Genomic DNA, 13211 nt, shown 5'->3' on the forward strand with positions numbered 1-13211 from the left:
CCTCCCAAAGTTTTCCCAATCAATAAGTCAGGCAACCAAAGTATTAGCAACTCTTCTTCTTTTTTTTTTTTTTTTTTTATTATACTTTAAGTTCTAGGGTACATGTGCATAACGTGCAGGTTTGTTACATATGTATACTTGTGCCATGTTGGTGTGCTGCACCCATCAACTCGTCAGCACCCATCAACTCGTCATTTACATCAGGTATAACTCCCAATGCAATCCCTCCCCCTCTCCCCTCCCCCCTCCCCATGATAGGCCCCAGTGTGTGATGTTCCCCTTCCCGAGCAACTCTTCTTACATGTCAAACTCATCTGAGGTGATTATTCCTCTGCCTTGTGATAACTTCACTAAAAACTAAAAGTCCATCTTCCCCCTTTGTTATGATCTCTCTCTCTCACACGTTTAAACACTAATTTAAGGTGTGTTTTTCTCTGTTCACACCTTCCCAGATAACATTAGAGGGCATTCTAGCCCAGTCTTCACTGTCCTCTATACTCCAGAAAGCTGAGTATGTCTTTTAATCCTGTAATCCAGCCTTCGGCACTAAGTGGCCTTCTAGCTTATCCTGGTTCAAGTGGTTCCTTGCCCATATTGTGGGGACATCTGTTACCAACTAGTTCTCCTTGACCTGATCAGTTCTCTGTCTTCCATATGTGTGTAGACCTTTTCCTGCCTGCCTTTCATCCCTAGGACCCATGCAAATTTCCAGGATACATCAAGGATGCCAACTAGCTAGAATCCTGAACACTTTTCCTATCCCTCTCCCATGGAAAAAATGCCTATCCCAAAGATTTGCATTATTCACTTCCAGAAATATGTTGGCACCTGACATTTTATAATTGCTGCCCCCAGATGCAGACAATGTAGCTGCACTGTCTCCAAGTCAACCTCTTTACCGAGCCCTTTAAATAGTATGTCTCATCTGATTAGCAAAACAATTCAGTAACTACTACTACTACTACTACTACTACTACTACTACTACTACTACTGTCTTCAATTTACAGAGGCAAGAGGGGAGATGAAGTGAAGTAAAATAGCTTCTCTGCGGTCATATAGCTATAAGTAGTGAAGTAGAGATACTAAGCCAAGTTGGTCTGCCTTCAGAGACCATATTCTAAAAATTCCATATGAGATGGCTTGACTGAGGCTTTATCTTTAATCATCATTCTAATGAAAGGAAAACGACACTTGCATTGTGGTTTTCAAAAAAGATTTTATTGAACTATTTCATTTGATCCTTACAATAGCCCTTTGAATTGGAAGAAGAATCTCAGGCTGAAACTGAAGACAAGTCTCACTGTCCCAGGTTCGTTCCTCCAGGGAGCTGACTCTAAGGGAGAGGATAGTGTGCAGGTCATTCATTAGGAAGTGGGTTGTGGTTCAGCACTCATGGAGGGGAGAGGAAGGAAGCAGGATTTGGCAAACGCAAAAGTCAAGCTTGGTGCAGGCTCAATGGTAGCCTCCATCAAGTCCAGGAGCTCTGTAGGTAGAATGACCCTGAATACAGGTCAGGAGGCTGAGCCTCATTACCTCACAATGATGGGTTATTGGATGTGAACTGATCCTGGAAGGCTGTGTGACCTTGTGTCTGTCAGTTTTCCGCTGCTGCTGCTGAAATCTCTATAGAGGCTGGCAGCTAAAGAAACCCTGAGTAGGTTGTTGCATTGTCCCCCACACTTACCAACTAGTCAATGGTGTACCCAGAATAAAAATCTGTTCCACAGATACCCATACAAACACTTGCCCGTGTACTACACAACCTCTCTGGAAAGACTTTCTCTGTACTGACAGTTCTCAGCTGATTCTGAAGCAAAGTCAGAATCCAATAATTTGTGCTGATCAGGCTGCTACTTCCAGCTGCCTACATGGGCACCGAAAGTAGATGGTGGTGGGTGTCCTAGTGGGAGTAATGGTTACAGAATATTAAAACAGGTGAAAGTGGAATCAGTGCCACAGTATTGCATCTATTACAAGAGAAAACTAAAATTTCCTGAATTAGAAATAATTGTGAGGCTTTGGTGAATTATTTGATGTCCTTGAAAATTTATATAGGAAGAGACGGATTCTGAATTTTTGAGGAATACATATAAAACCTGATGCACAAATGTGATCAGTCTTGGCTTTTCACTTGTTAAAAATTATGAATTTACTATATTTTTCTGATCAATTGTCTTGTAAGCTTTTGCTTTTTCAACCCCAAACGGCATTCCAATCCAAAAGCCACAATCTGGGAATGTGTTTATTTTCATTTACCTTCATATAGTATAGTTTGTCAGATTTTCCCTTTGATGGTTTTAACAGAATCATCTGTAGTTGAGTTAAAGCCCCATATCTCTTTGAATTTCCAAGATTCTTTAAATTATCTGAATTATTTTCACTGATTTCTAAATACTTTTTTCTCAGTAGAAATCAACAAAAAACCAATCAAGAAAGACTCCTCTCTGAATATTTTTCCTCGGGGAATTGGAAAGTTACAGTCATTTGGGTAGGGTTATGGTGGCAGGTTGCTGCTGATAGTGGTGGCAGTAATATTGTTCTTGATGGTGGGATAATGTTGTTGGATGATGCTGTTGAGGGGTGATGTTGCTGTTGGGTAGGAGTGATGTTAGTGCGTGGAGTGATGCTATTGATAATGGTGTTGGTGGTGATGGAGTTATGTTGTCAGTAGGGGTGATGTTACTGATAGTAGCGGCAGTGAAGAAGTGATGTTGGTGGGGGTAGTGGCAGCAGATAATACTGTTTTTGATGCTAGTGATAATGATGATGGTGAGTTATCATATTGAGAAAGTCACACTTCAAACCATCTATCAAGAAGGAACTTAATATGAGTTATATGTGTATGTTTCTTGTTCAACTCCTCAAATATTTGAGGCAGAATGGGGTGAATAGTATTAGATAAAATCCTTTTCTGAGACACATGATTTCAAGATGGCCAGCTAGAGGCATCTGGTAGGCACTTGTTCTACAAATAAGAACTGAATTAGCAGGTAGGTAATCACATTTCCAATAGATCACCTAAGATAATATTGGAATTCAACCGAGAAGTGATAGCAAACACCTAAAGCACTAAAGGAGAAGGAAGTGAGACAGCCTACTTGACAGGGCTTGGCTGGGGGCCTGAAAAGGCTCCCTAATATGGGAAAAGCAGGTGAGTGACCCTCAATTGTCCATGTTCCCACCACACACTACTGCGTCTTAGCCACAGGAAAGCCCCTTGACCTCAGCAGGCCTCATGACTAACATAGGGAGCTGCCTGGAGACAATGTGAAGACATTGCTCCGGAGATGGAACTTATGCTGGGTCCCAGACACTATCTGAGCCCTAAGCAGGCACAGCAAGAGGCTATATTGAGATCTCCACTCCCACCAGACTGCATATTCCCTGAGGCTACAACACCACCTGCATCTCCACATCTCTGGAGCCCCATTGACATTTCTTGTCTGTAGCCACCACCACAGTTGGCTGCTACCTTCAGAGCTGAAGCATGAACCATTAGTAAAGATTTCACTGCCTTCAGCAGTGAAGCCACTGCACGTTTTCATGTGTACCGAGGACGAACTCACCCACCCACAGCAGCCACCACTGTGGGCTACTGCAGCGAGGGCCAAAGCTCAAGTGAAGTACACATTCCCCGAAATGTCTGGCATAAGTCTGTTGCCACTGAAAGGAGCCCCACCCTCCCCAGTAGCAGAGCTGAAGCTCAGCTGCTGCTGCCACTACCTAAGCATTTAGCCTTGGGCCTAAGGCTCACCTTTCCCCTGCCTACCATGGTAAGTGCCTGCATGTGCCCCTGGGGGCTTCAGGACAGGTCTAACTGGGCTGGCTTTGCCCTTCTCTCCCCATTCTCCAGTGCTTGAGTGGGGACTGGGTGCTTGGGGACTGTCCAGCTCAGTCCACCACTGTTAGCACCTGAGCACTCCCTTCAGGGACCTGAGGTTAGGCTCATCCAACCTGCCGCTACCACCACAGCGGGCTCCCATCTGTAGGCACAACCTATGGGCCTCGGGATTGGCCTGCTTAACCCATCAAAACCACTTCTAACACCAGCATTTCGAATCCAGAGGTTAGTCCCTCCACTGCTACTGCCATCACCCATGACACACCCACTTCCCAGAAGCTTAAGAACCCACCCACCTACCCAGTCCACTATTGTTACTACTGGCACCTAAGCCAGCTGCCTGGAGCCCAAAAATCTACCTCCTTGGACTCACTAACACCAATGCCAACGTATGAAACCTGTTGCCCAAGAACAGGCATGCTCAGCCCACTGCTGTCACTACTGGGGCCCAAGGACTCACCTGGCATCCCTGTCTCCAGCAAAACTTCACCACTGCCTCCATTAACAAACACACTCCAAGCCACTGAAAAAAACAAAACAAAACAAACAAGCAAACAAAAAACCACAGATACCACTGACATACAGCCAAAGAAATCATACGAAGACTACATTACTGCACACACCCAGAATCAAAGTCAAAGTACCCCACTGATATGGCTTGGCTTTATCCCCATCCAAATCTCATCTTGAATTGTAGTTTCCATAATCCCCACGTGTGGTGGGAGGAACACTGTGGGAGGTAATTGAATCACGGGGGCAGTTTCCTCCATGCTATTTTCATGATAGTGAGTGAGCTCTGATGAGATCTGATGGTTTTATAAGGGGCTTCCCCCTTCACTCACCTCTCACTCTTCTCCTTCCTGCTGCCATGTGAAGAAGAATGTGTTTGCTTCCCCTTCTGCCATGATTGTACATCTCCTGAGGTCTGCCCAGCCCTGTGGAACTGTGAGTCAATTAAACCTCTTTCCTTTATGAATTACCCAGTCTCAAGTATGTCTTTATTAGTAGCATTAGAATGAACTAATGCACTGACCCAACCAACACTATAAATATCATAGATACCTCTTCAGGAAAGCATTCTTGCCCATGAAGACAAATTTTAAAAATTCAAAGAAGTGACTGTTAAACCTGAGTGCCAACATCAGTGTAAGGACACAAAAAACTTGAAAAATAAAGGAAACATGACACTTCCATAGGAATACAATAGTTCTCCATCAACAGATTCCTAATAAGAAGAAATATATGGAGTCCCAAGTAAAAAATTTAAAATATTGATATTAAAGAAGTTCAGTTAGATACTAGAGAATACAGGAAAAACAATACCAAGAAATTAGAAAAATAATTAAGGATAAGAATGATAAATTTATCAAAGAGCTAGATATCATAAAAAGGAACCAAGAGTCATTCTGGAAATGAATAACTCATTAAATGAAATACAAAATACATGTAAAATCTTCAACAATAGTGTAGATCAAGCAAAAGAAAGAATTTCAGAACTTAAAGACAGGTATTTGGAAATAGCTCAGTCAGACAAAAATAAAGAAAAAAGAATTAAGAAAGATGAACAAAGCCTATATGACACCTGAGACACCAGAAAGTGATCAAATAATCAAAATTTTGCCATCCCAGAAGGTGGAGAGAAAAACATTAGAAAACTTATTTAAGAAAAGAGTAGCTGAAGACTTCCCAAGTATAGAAATACATTTAGACATCCAGATACAGGAAATTCAGAGAACCTCAAATAGATACAATGCAAAAAAGGTCTTCTCCATGGCACATGATAGACTGTCAAAAGCCAAAGATAAGAAGGAAATTCTAAAAACATCAAGAAAAGCATCTAGTTACTTGTGAGGACACCCCTATCATGCTAACAGAGTATTTCTCAGCAGAAACCTTACAGGTCATGAGAGAATGGGATGACATATTCCAAAAGCTAAAAAACAAAACAAAACAAACAAATTAAAAAAACACTGCTAGCCAAGAGTGCTATATGCAGCAAAATTATCCTTCATTAATTAAGGAGAAATAAAGTGTTTCCCAGACTAGCAAAAACTTAATGGACAATACATATCATCATGAAAACACAAAATTGTACAACCTACTAGTAGATCAAACACACAATGAAGAAAGAGAAAGGCTGGGCAGCTTGGCTCACGCCTGTAATCCCAGCACTGTTGAAGGTAGAGGCAGGTGGATCACTTGAGCTCAGGAGTTTGAGAACAGCCTGGGCAACATGGCAAAATCCTGTCTCTACTAAAAAGACAAAGAAAATTAGCTGGGCATGGTGGCAGGTGTCTGTAGCCCCAGCTATTCAGGAAGCTGAAGTGGGAGGGTTGCTTCAGCCCCAAAGCAGAGGTTGCAGTGAGCCGAAATTGATCCACTCCACTCAAATCTAGGCAACAGAGTGAGACCCTATCTCAAAAAAAGAAAAAAAGAAAAAAGAAAAAGAAAGGACTCAAATGTTACTATCATAGATGTTACCACATAACACAATGATTAACAGTGAGACAAAGAAGGAACAAAGAAGATACAAAACAACCATCAATCAGTTAACAGACTGACAAGAATAAATTCTGCCATATCAATAACAATTTTGAATGTAAACAAATTAAACTTTCCACTTAAAAGACATGCTGGCAGAATGGATTAAAAAATAAATAAATAAAAACATGACCCAACTATATGTTGCTGAAAAGAATCTCATCTCACTTGTAAAGAAATATAAACTGAAAATGAAGGCATGGAAAAATACATTTCATGCAAATGCAAACCAAAAGCAAGCAGCAATAACTATACTTATATCAGATAAAATAGACTTTAAGTAAAAAAAAAAAAAAACCACACACACACACACTCAGTAAAAAGAGATAAAGAAAGTCATTATATAATGATAAAGGAGGTAATTCACTAAGACAATATAACAATAAATGTATCCAACATCTGAGCACCCAGATATATAAGGCAGATATTATTAGGTCTAAAGGTAGACATAGACTCTAATAGACTCTAACACAATGCTAGTTGGGGACTCTAACACTTCATTCTCAGCATTATACAGATTGTCTAGAGAGAAAATTAATAAAGAAACATGAATTTAAACTGCATATTAGACAAAATGAACCTAACCGACATTCATAGAAGTTTTCATCCATCAGTTACAGAATACATATTCTTCTCATAAGCACATAGAACATTCTCCAAGATAGATGATACATTAGATTACAAAATGAAACTCAGCAAATTTTTAAAATTCCAAATTCTATCGAGCATTTTCTCATACAACAATGGGATAAAACTTGAAATCATAACCAGAGGAACTTGAGAAACTACACAAATACATGGAAATTAAACAATATGCTCATGAATGGCCCTGACATCAAGGAAGACATTAAGCAGAAAATTTTTTAAAAATTCTTGAAACAAATGAAAATTGAAACATAGCACACTAAAACCTATGCAGAAAAATCCATGCTAAGAGGGAAGTTTACAAATGTCTGCATCAAAAACCCAGAAAGATTTCAAATAAACAATCAAATGCTGCTTTTTCAGAGGGAAAAAGCAAGAACAAACCAAATGTAAAACTAGTAGAAAAAAAAGAATAAAGATTGGAGCAGAACCAAATAAAATAGAGACTAAAAAAATACAAAGAATCAACACAAGAAAAGTTGGTTATTTGAAAAGATGAACACTGAAACCACTAACTAGACTAATCATGAAATAAAGAACACCCAAATAAACACAATCAGAAATGAAAAAGGAGACATTTCAACAGACAGCATAGAAATATAAAAGATTATCAGAGATGATTCTAAAAAACCATATGCTAACAAATTGGAAAACTTGAAGACAATGGAAAAATTCCTCAACATATACAATCCACCAAGAAAGAATCACGAGAAATAGAAAACTTGAACAGACTAATGATGAGTACTGAGGATGAATCAGTAATAAAATGTCTTTCAACAAAGAAAACTCCAGGACTAAAATGACTTCACTCACAAATTCTACCAAACTCTTAAAGGAGAACTAATACCAATTATCCTCAAACTATTCCAAAAAAAATGAAGAGGTGGAGATTTTCCCTAAGTCATTCTATGAGGCCAACATTACCCTATTACTCAAATCAGGACACAAGGACCCTACAAAACAGGAAAACTATAAGTCGGTATTTCTGACAAACATAGAGGTTAAAATGCTCAACAAAATACTAGCAAACTGAATCTAACAGTACATCAAACAAATAATAGACCATAATCAAGGGGGATTTATCTTAAAAATGCAAGGATGGTTCAACATATGCAAATAAATAAATGTAATACCTGATATCAATAGCATGAGAGACAAAGAACATATGGCCATTGCAATGGACACAGTAAAACCATTTGATAAAATTCAACATCTCTTCATGATAAAAATTCTCAACAAACTAGAGGTTGGTGGAACATACTTTAGCATAATAAGGGCCATATATGACAAACCCACAGCTAACATCATACTAAATATGGAAATACTGAAAGTCTTTTGTCTAAGAACTGAAACAAGAGAGACTCACTCTTATTTGACATGGTATTGGAAGTCCTGGCCAGAGCAATCAGTCAAGAGAAAAAAGAGCACCCAAATTGGGAAAGAGGAAGTCAAATTATTCCTCTTTGCAGTTAACATAATCTTCTATCTAGAAAAACCTACAGACTTCACCAAAAAAACCTCTTAGGTCTGATAATAAATTCAGCAAAGTTGCAGGATACAAAATCAATATACAAAACCAGTAGCATTTCTATGCACTAATAATGAATTAGCTGAGAAAGAAATAAAGAAAGCTATATAAAATATAACATACCTGGGAATTAATTTAAGCAAGGGTATAAAAGGCCTCCATAGAAAAAAAACTACAAAACACTGATGAAATTGAAGGAGACACAAACAAATCAAAAGACATTCTATGCTCATGGATTGGGATAATTAATGCCTTCCATATTAATTGAAAGTGATCACACTGTCCATGGCAATCTATAGATTCAATGCAATTCCTATCAAAATACAAATGCAATTTTTACAGAAATAGAAAAACAGTCCTAAAATTTATAATGAACGATAAAATAACCTAAATGGTCAAAGTAATTCTGAGCAAAATAAAAAAGCTGGAAGCATCAGATTACCTGACTTCAATATATTACAAGCTATAGTAACCAAAACAGCATGATATTTGTATAAAAACAGACACATCAAACAATGAAACAAAGTACACAACCCAGAAACAAATCCACATGTTTATAGCCAACCAATTTTTGACAAAGGTGTCAGCCCCATACATTGGGGAAAGGACACCCTCTTCAATAAGTTGTTGGGGGAAAATTGAATTGCCATAAGCAAAAGAATAAAACTGAACCCCTGTCTCTCACCAATTAGAAAAAATAAATGCAAGATAGATTAAAGACTTAATTGTAAGACCCAAAACTACAAAGCTACTAAAAGAAAACATGGGGAAAACACTCCAGGACATTGGTCTAGGCAAAGATTAGGGCCTCAAGAGCACAGGCAACAAAAGCAAAAATAGATAAATGGAGTTATATTAAACTAAAAAGTTTCTGCAGAGCAAAGGAAACAATCAAGAGAGTTAAGAAACAGCCTGTTGAATGGAATAAAATATTTGCAAACTATTCATTCAAGGAACTAATATTCAAAATATATAAGGAATTCAAACAACTCAACAGTAAAAAAACCAAATAATACCATTTAAAGTGGGCAAAGGACATGAATAGATTTTTCTCCAAAGAAGACATACAAATGGCCAACACATATATGAAAAGATGCTCAATAACCAGGGAAATGCAGATCAAAACCACAATGAGATGTCATCCCATTCCTACTTAGAATGGCTATTTAAAAAAAAAACAAATGCTGGCAAGGATGTCAGGAAAAGGGAACTCAGAGTGTTGATGGGAATGTAAATCATACAGCCACTGCGGAAACACCAAAGAGACTTCTCAAAAAATCTAAAAATGGAACTACCATATAAACCTTCAATCTCACTACTGGACATTTATCCAAGGAAGAGAAATTCACATATCAAAGGGATACTGGCATTCCCATGTTTATCACAGCACTATTCACAATAGCAAAGACATGGAATCAACCTAAGTATACATCTACAGATAAATGGATAAAGAAAATGTGGTATATATACAGAATGGAATAATAGTCATCCATAAAACATATAGAAATCATGTCATTTGCAGTAACATGGATGGAACTGGAAGGCATTGTGTTAATTGAAATAAGCCACGCAGAGAAAGACAAATACTGCATGTTCTCACTCAGATGTGGAGTTAAATAGTTGATCTCTTGGACGTAGAGAGTAGAATGATAGACACGAGAGGTTGGGCAGGGTGTTTGGGGGTGGGGCCATAAAGGAGGCTGGTTAATGGGTACAAACATAAAGTTAGATTGAAGGAATTAGTTTTCATGTTTGATAGCAGAGTACGGAAACTATAGTTAATGACAATGTATTGTATATTTCAAAATAGCTAGAAAGGAAGACTTGAAATGATCCCAACACATAAAAATAATAAATAATTGAAGTGATGGACATCCCCAAAACCCTGACTTGACCATTATGCAGTCAGTGCATGTAACAAAACGTCACATATGTAACCTATAAATATGTACAGATATTTGTATCAACTAAAAAAATCCCTTTCTGAGATGCTCACTAGAAATTCTTTCTCAGGAAACTACATCACATGATTGGGCTCTGTATCCCCACCCAAATCTCATGTTGAATTCTCATCCCCACATGTCAGGGGAGGAGACTGGTGGGAGATGATTGGATCAAGAAGGCGAATTTCCTCCTTGCTGTTCTTGTGATAGTGAGTGAGTTCTCACAAGATCTGGTTGCTTGAAAGTGTGTATCACTTCTCCCTTTGCTCACTTGCTCTCTCCTGCTGCCATGTGAAGACATGCTTGCTTCCCCTTAGCCTTCTGCCGTGATTGTAAGTTTCTTGAGGCCTCCTAGCCATGTTTCTTCTATAGCCTGTGGAACTTCAAGTCAATTAAACCTCTTTCCTTCAAAAATGACCCAGTCTTAGGTAGTTCTTTATAGCAGTGTGAGAATGCACTAATACACTATATAATCCCTGGTAGAAAACAAGTCAGAAAACAAAATTTCTGCACTTTCTGAGAAATCAATGTCATCATCCTTTTTCTCACTTCAGTTTCACTTTCAGTTGATGTCCTGGCACACCCCTGGAGCCAATCAGACCGCCTCTTTCCTTTGACCCTTCCAAGCCACTTCACGCTCCACTTTGCCTTGGTCACCCTCTGAGAGCCTCTCTCTTGCATCCACCCATCCCCTGCAATCCTTTCACACTTTTATTCTTCAAGATTCATCTCAAAATCAAACTCCTCTACAAGGCTAACCCTCTACCTTGGTAGAATTCTTATCTCCCTTACCATCAATATCACGCAGTTTAGCACCATCATGTATCTGCATTGTTCTTGATGGTGTCATGTAAGTTTATCTGGTAGATTTTCAACTTTACAAGAACAGTGCCCTTGTCTTGTATTTTCTTTTTATTCCCCACAGATTCCAGCACAAAGTAGATGCTTAATTGAATACCATACTTTACTACCAAACAAACAGAAATAATACCAAAGTAGAACTGAGACCTTCTAGCCCAAGCTCTGCCCTTTATCCATTGCATGACCTGAAATGTTCACTTCTCTAGCTCTCATTTTCTTTATCAATAAAGTGCATTATTAAACCAGATAATAATAATTATTATTATTGTTATTGGATATTATTTTCCAGACATGCAGATGTCATATAAATTTACTTCATTTTAAAACAATGTTATTCAGTAAATTGAAAGTCTGACTTTTGATTTCACCATTCATATTATTCCAGGTTAAAAAGTAACTTCAGAGTTCTTGTTCTGGATGTTCCAGATGGAAGCTTGAGCACAAACAGAATCATCCTTATTCTTCTGCTTCTCTCACAGACATGATAAAAGACAGTATTTCAAGATACTGATTTATGTGTGGCTGGCTCAAAAAGAAAAGCAAAAAGGGGACCAAAAGCAAAAGCAAAAAGACCAAAAAAGTTATGGTGTATGCATCTCTTTAAAACAAAAAGAAAGAAAGAAGCAGCAGCAATACACAGAAAACTCACAAATGAATATGGGCTGACTTTGAGGTCCAGAGAATGCTGAAGATGGCATTGGGTGGTACTGGAGGGCTTAGGGGCTGAGTCCGTGCGGCTTCTGCAGCAGTCATTACTTAAAGAGAAAATATAGACAATGCATATGCAGTGTTTGCAGGTTAAAATAAAATGTAAACATGGGGTTAAAAAAAGGAGAAAAGGCAAATATGCCCAAAATATTTTCTAGTGATGGTACTGTGAAAAATAGCTATTTTCTTCTTTGTCCATTTCTGTACTTTTTAAGTTAAAATACAGACAAATCACTATCACCCCATCTCCTCATCTCATTGCTCTGTAGGTCTCTCCTTATGCCCTGAAATAATCTCCAAAGTACAAACAATCTGAGCTCTAAGCCCAACCTCTAGGTGGCTAAACTACTAAAAACCAGGGCCTCAGGAATAAAATCTGAAACAGAAACGGTGGCCTCTTCCTGGTTGTCACTGGAATTGTCCTTGGCAAGATTCGGGTGTCATCTTTATGGCTCCTTGGTCTCTTCCTCCATGGAATTCTTACACAACAATACACACATTTTATAATTAAAAACTAAAAACACACTGGCTTCTGTTTTTGAGTCCTTTCATTGTTTTGATACCTTGTGGCAGGGCAGAGATGAATGGAAGACAGGCTGATCTACTCTAGTCTAAATATTCAGACCCAGGAAGGGAGTCCTCCTCAGCAGAATGCCAACCCATGTCTCTTAATTGCCTCGGCTCCTGATAGATTGGCTCTTACCGTCTTTGAATTCCTTTGTTGTGGAGGAGTTAAAATTCATGAGCGTCCCATGCCTGGGAATACTTACTCCAGTGCTGCTATTTTCCTGAGCCAAGCTGGCCAACACCGCAAAAGAGTCGGAGGTCTGTTGGGCCATCTGTTACATAATAGTCAACAATCTCGAAAATCTAGGGAAACAGGGAGGGGGAGAGCAAAGATGATGAAGCATTTAAACAGAACAGATTGCTGCCTTACTTACAAGAGAAAAAGGGAGAGATGATATACTTTGATTGAGGCAGAGACAAGCTTTATTAGCATAGGGAACAAAACAAACTTTAAAAAAATGGCACCAATAAAGCTGACAGTCTAAAGAGGCTTGGTGACAAACCCCATGTTGAACTGCAGGTCACAGAGGCCCCAGATGTGATTGGGAGACACACACACATATACACACACACACA

General features: G+C 38.8%; 1 long non-coding RNA gene across 2 annotated transcripts; it reads right to left on the reverse strand.

Moving 5' to 3' along the window:
- Positions 1 to 1202: 1202 nt before the first annotated feature.
- LOC107000994 (uncharacterized) lies at positions 1203 to 12940 on the reverse strand. 2 transcript variants are annotated; one of them, XR_013400711.1, is made up of 5 exons: positions 12839 to 12940; positions 12028 to 12115; positions 4685 to 4777; positions 4303 to 4365; positions 1203 to 1334 (listed from the first exon to the last, which is right to left on the reverse strand). It is a non-coding gene; the product is annotated as an uncharacterized LOC107000994 (long non-coding RNA). The 2 variants fall into 2 exon arrangements; XR_001448181.3 differs by lacking the exons at positions 12028 to 12115; positions 12839 to 12940 and having other exon boundaries at positions 4685 to 5408.
- Positions 12941 to 13211: the final 271 nt, after the last annotated feature.

Source organism: Macaca mulatta, chromosome 11 (assembly GCF_049350105.2).
Source record: "Macaca mulatta isolate MMU2019108-1 chromosome 11, T2T-MMU8v2.0, whole genome shotgun sequence".
Classification (NCBI taxonomy): Eukaryota; Metazoa; Chordata; class Mammalia; order Primates; family Cercopithecidae; genus Macaca; species Macaca mulatta.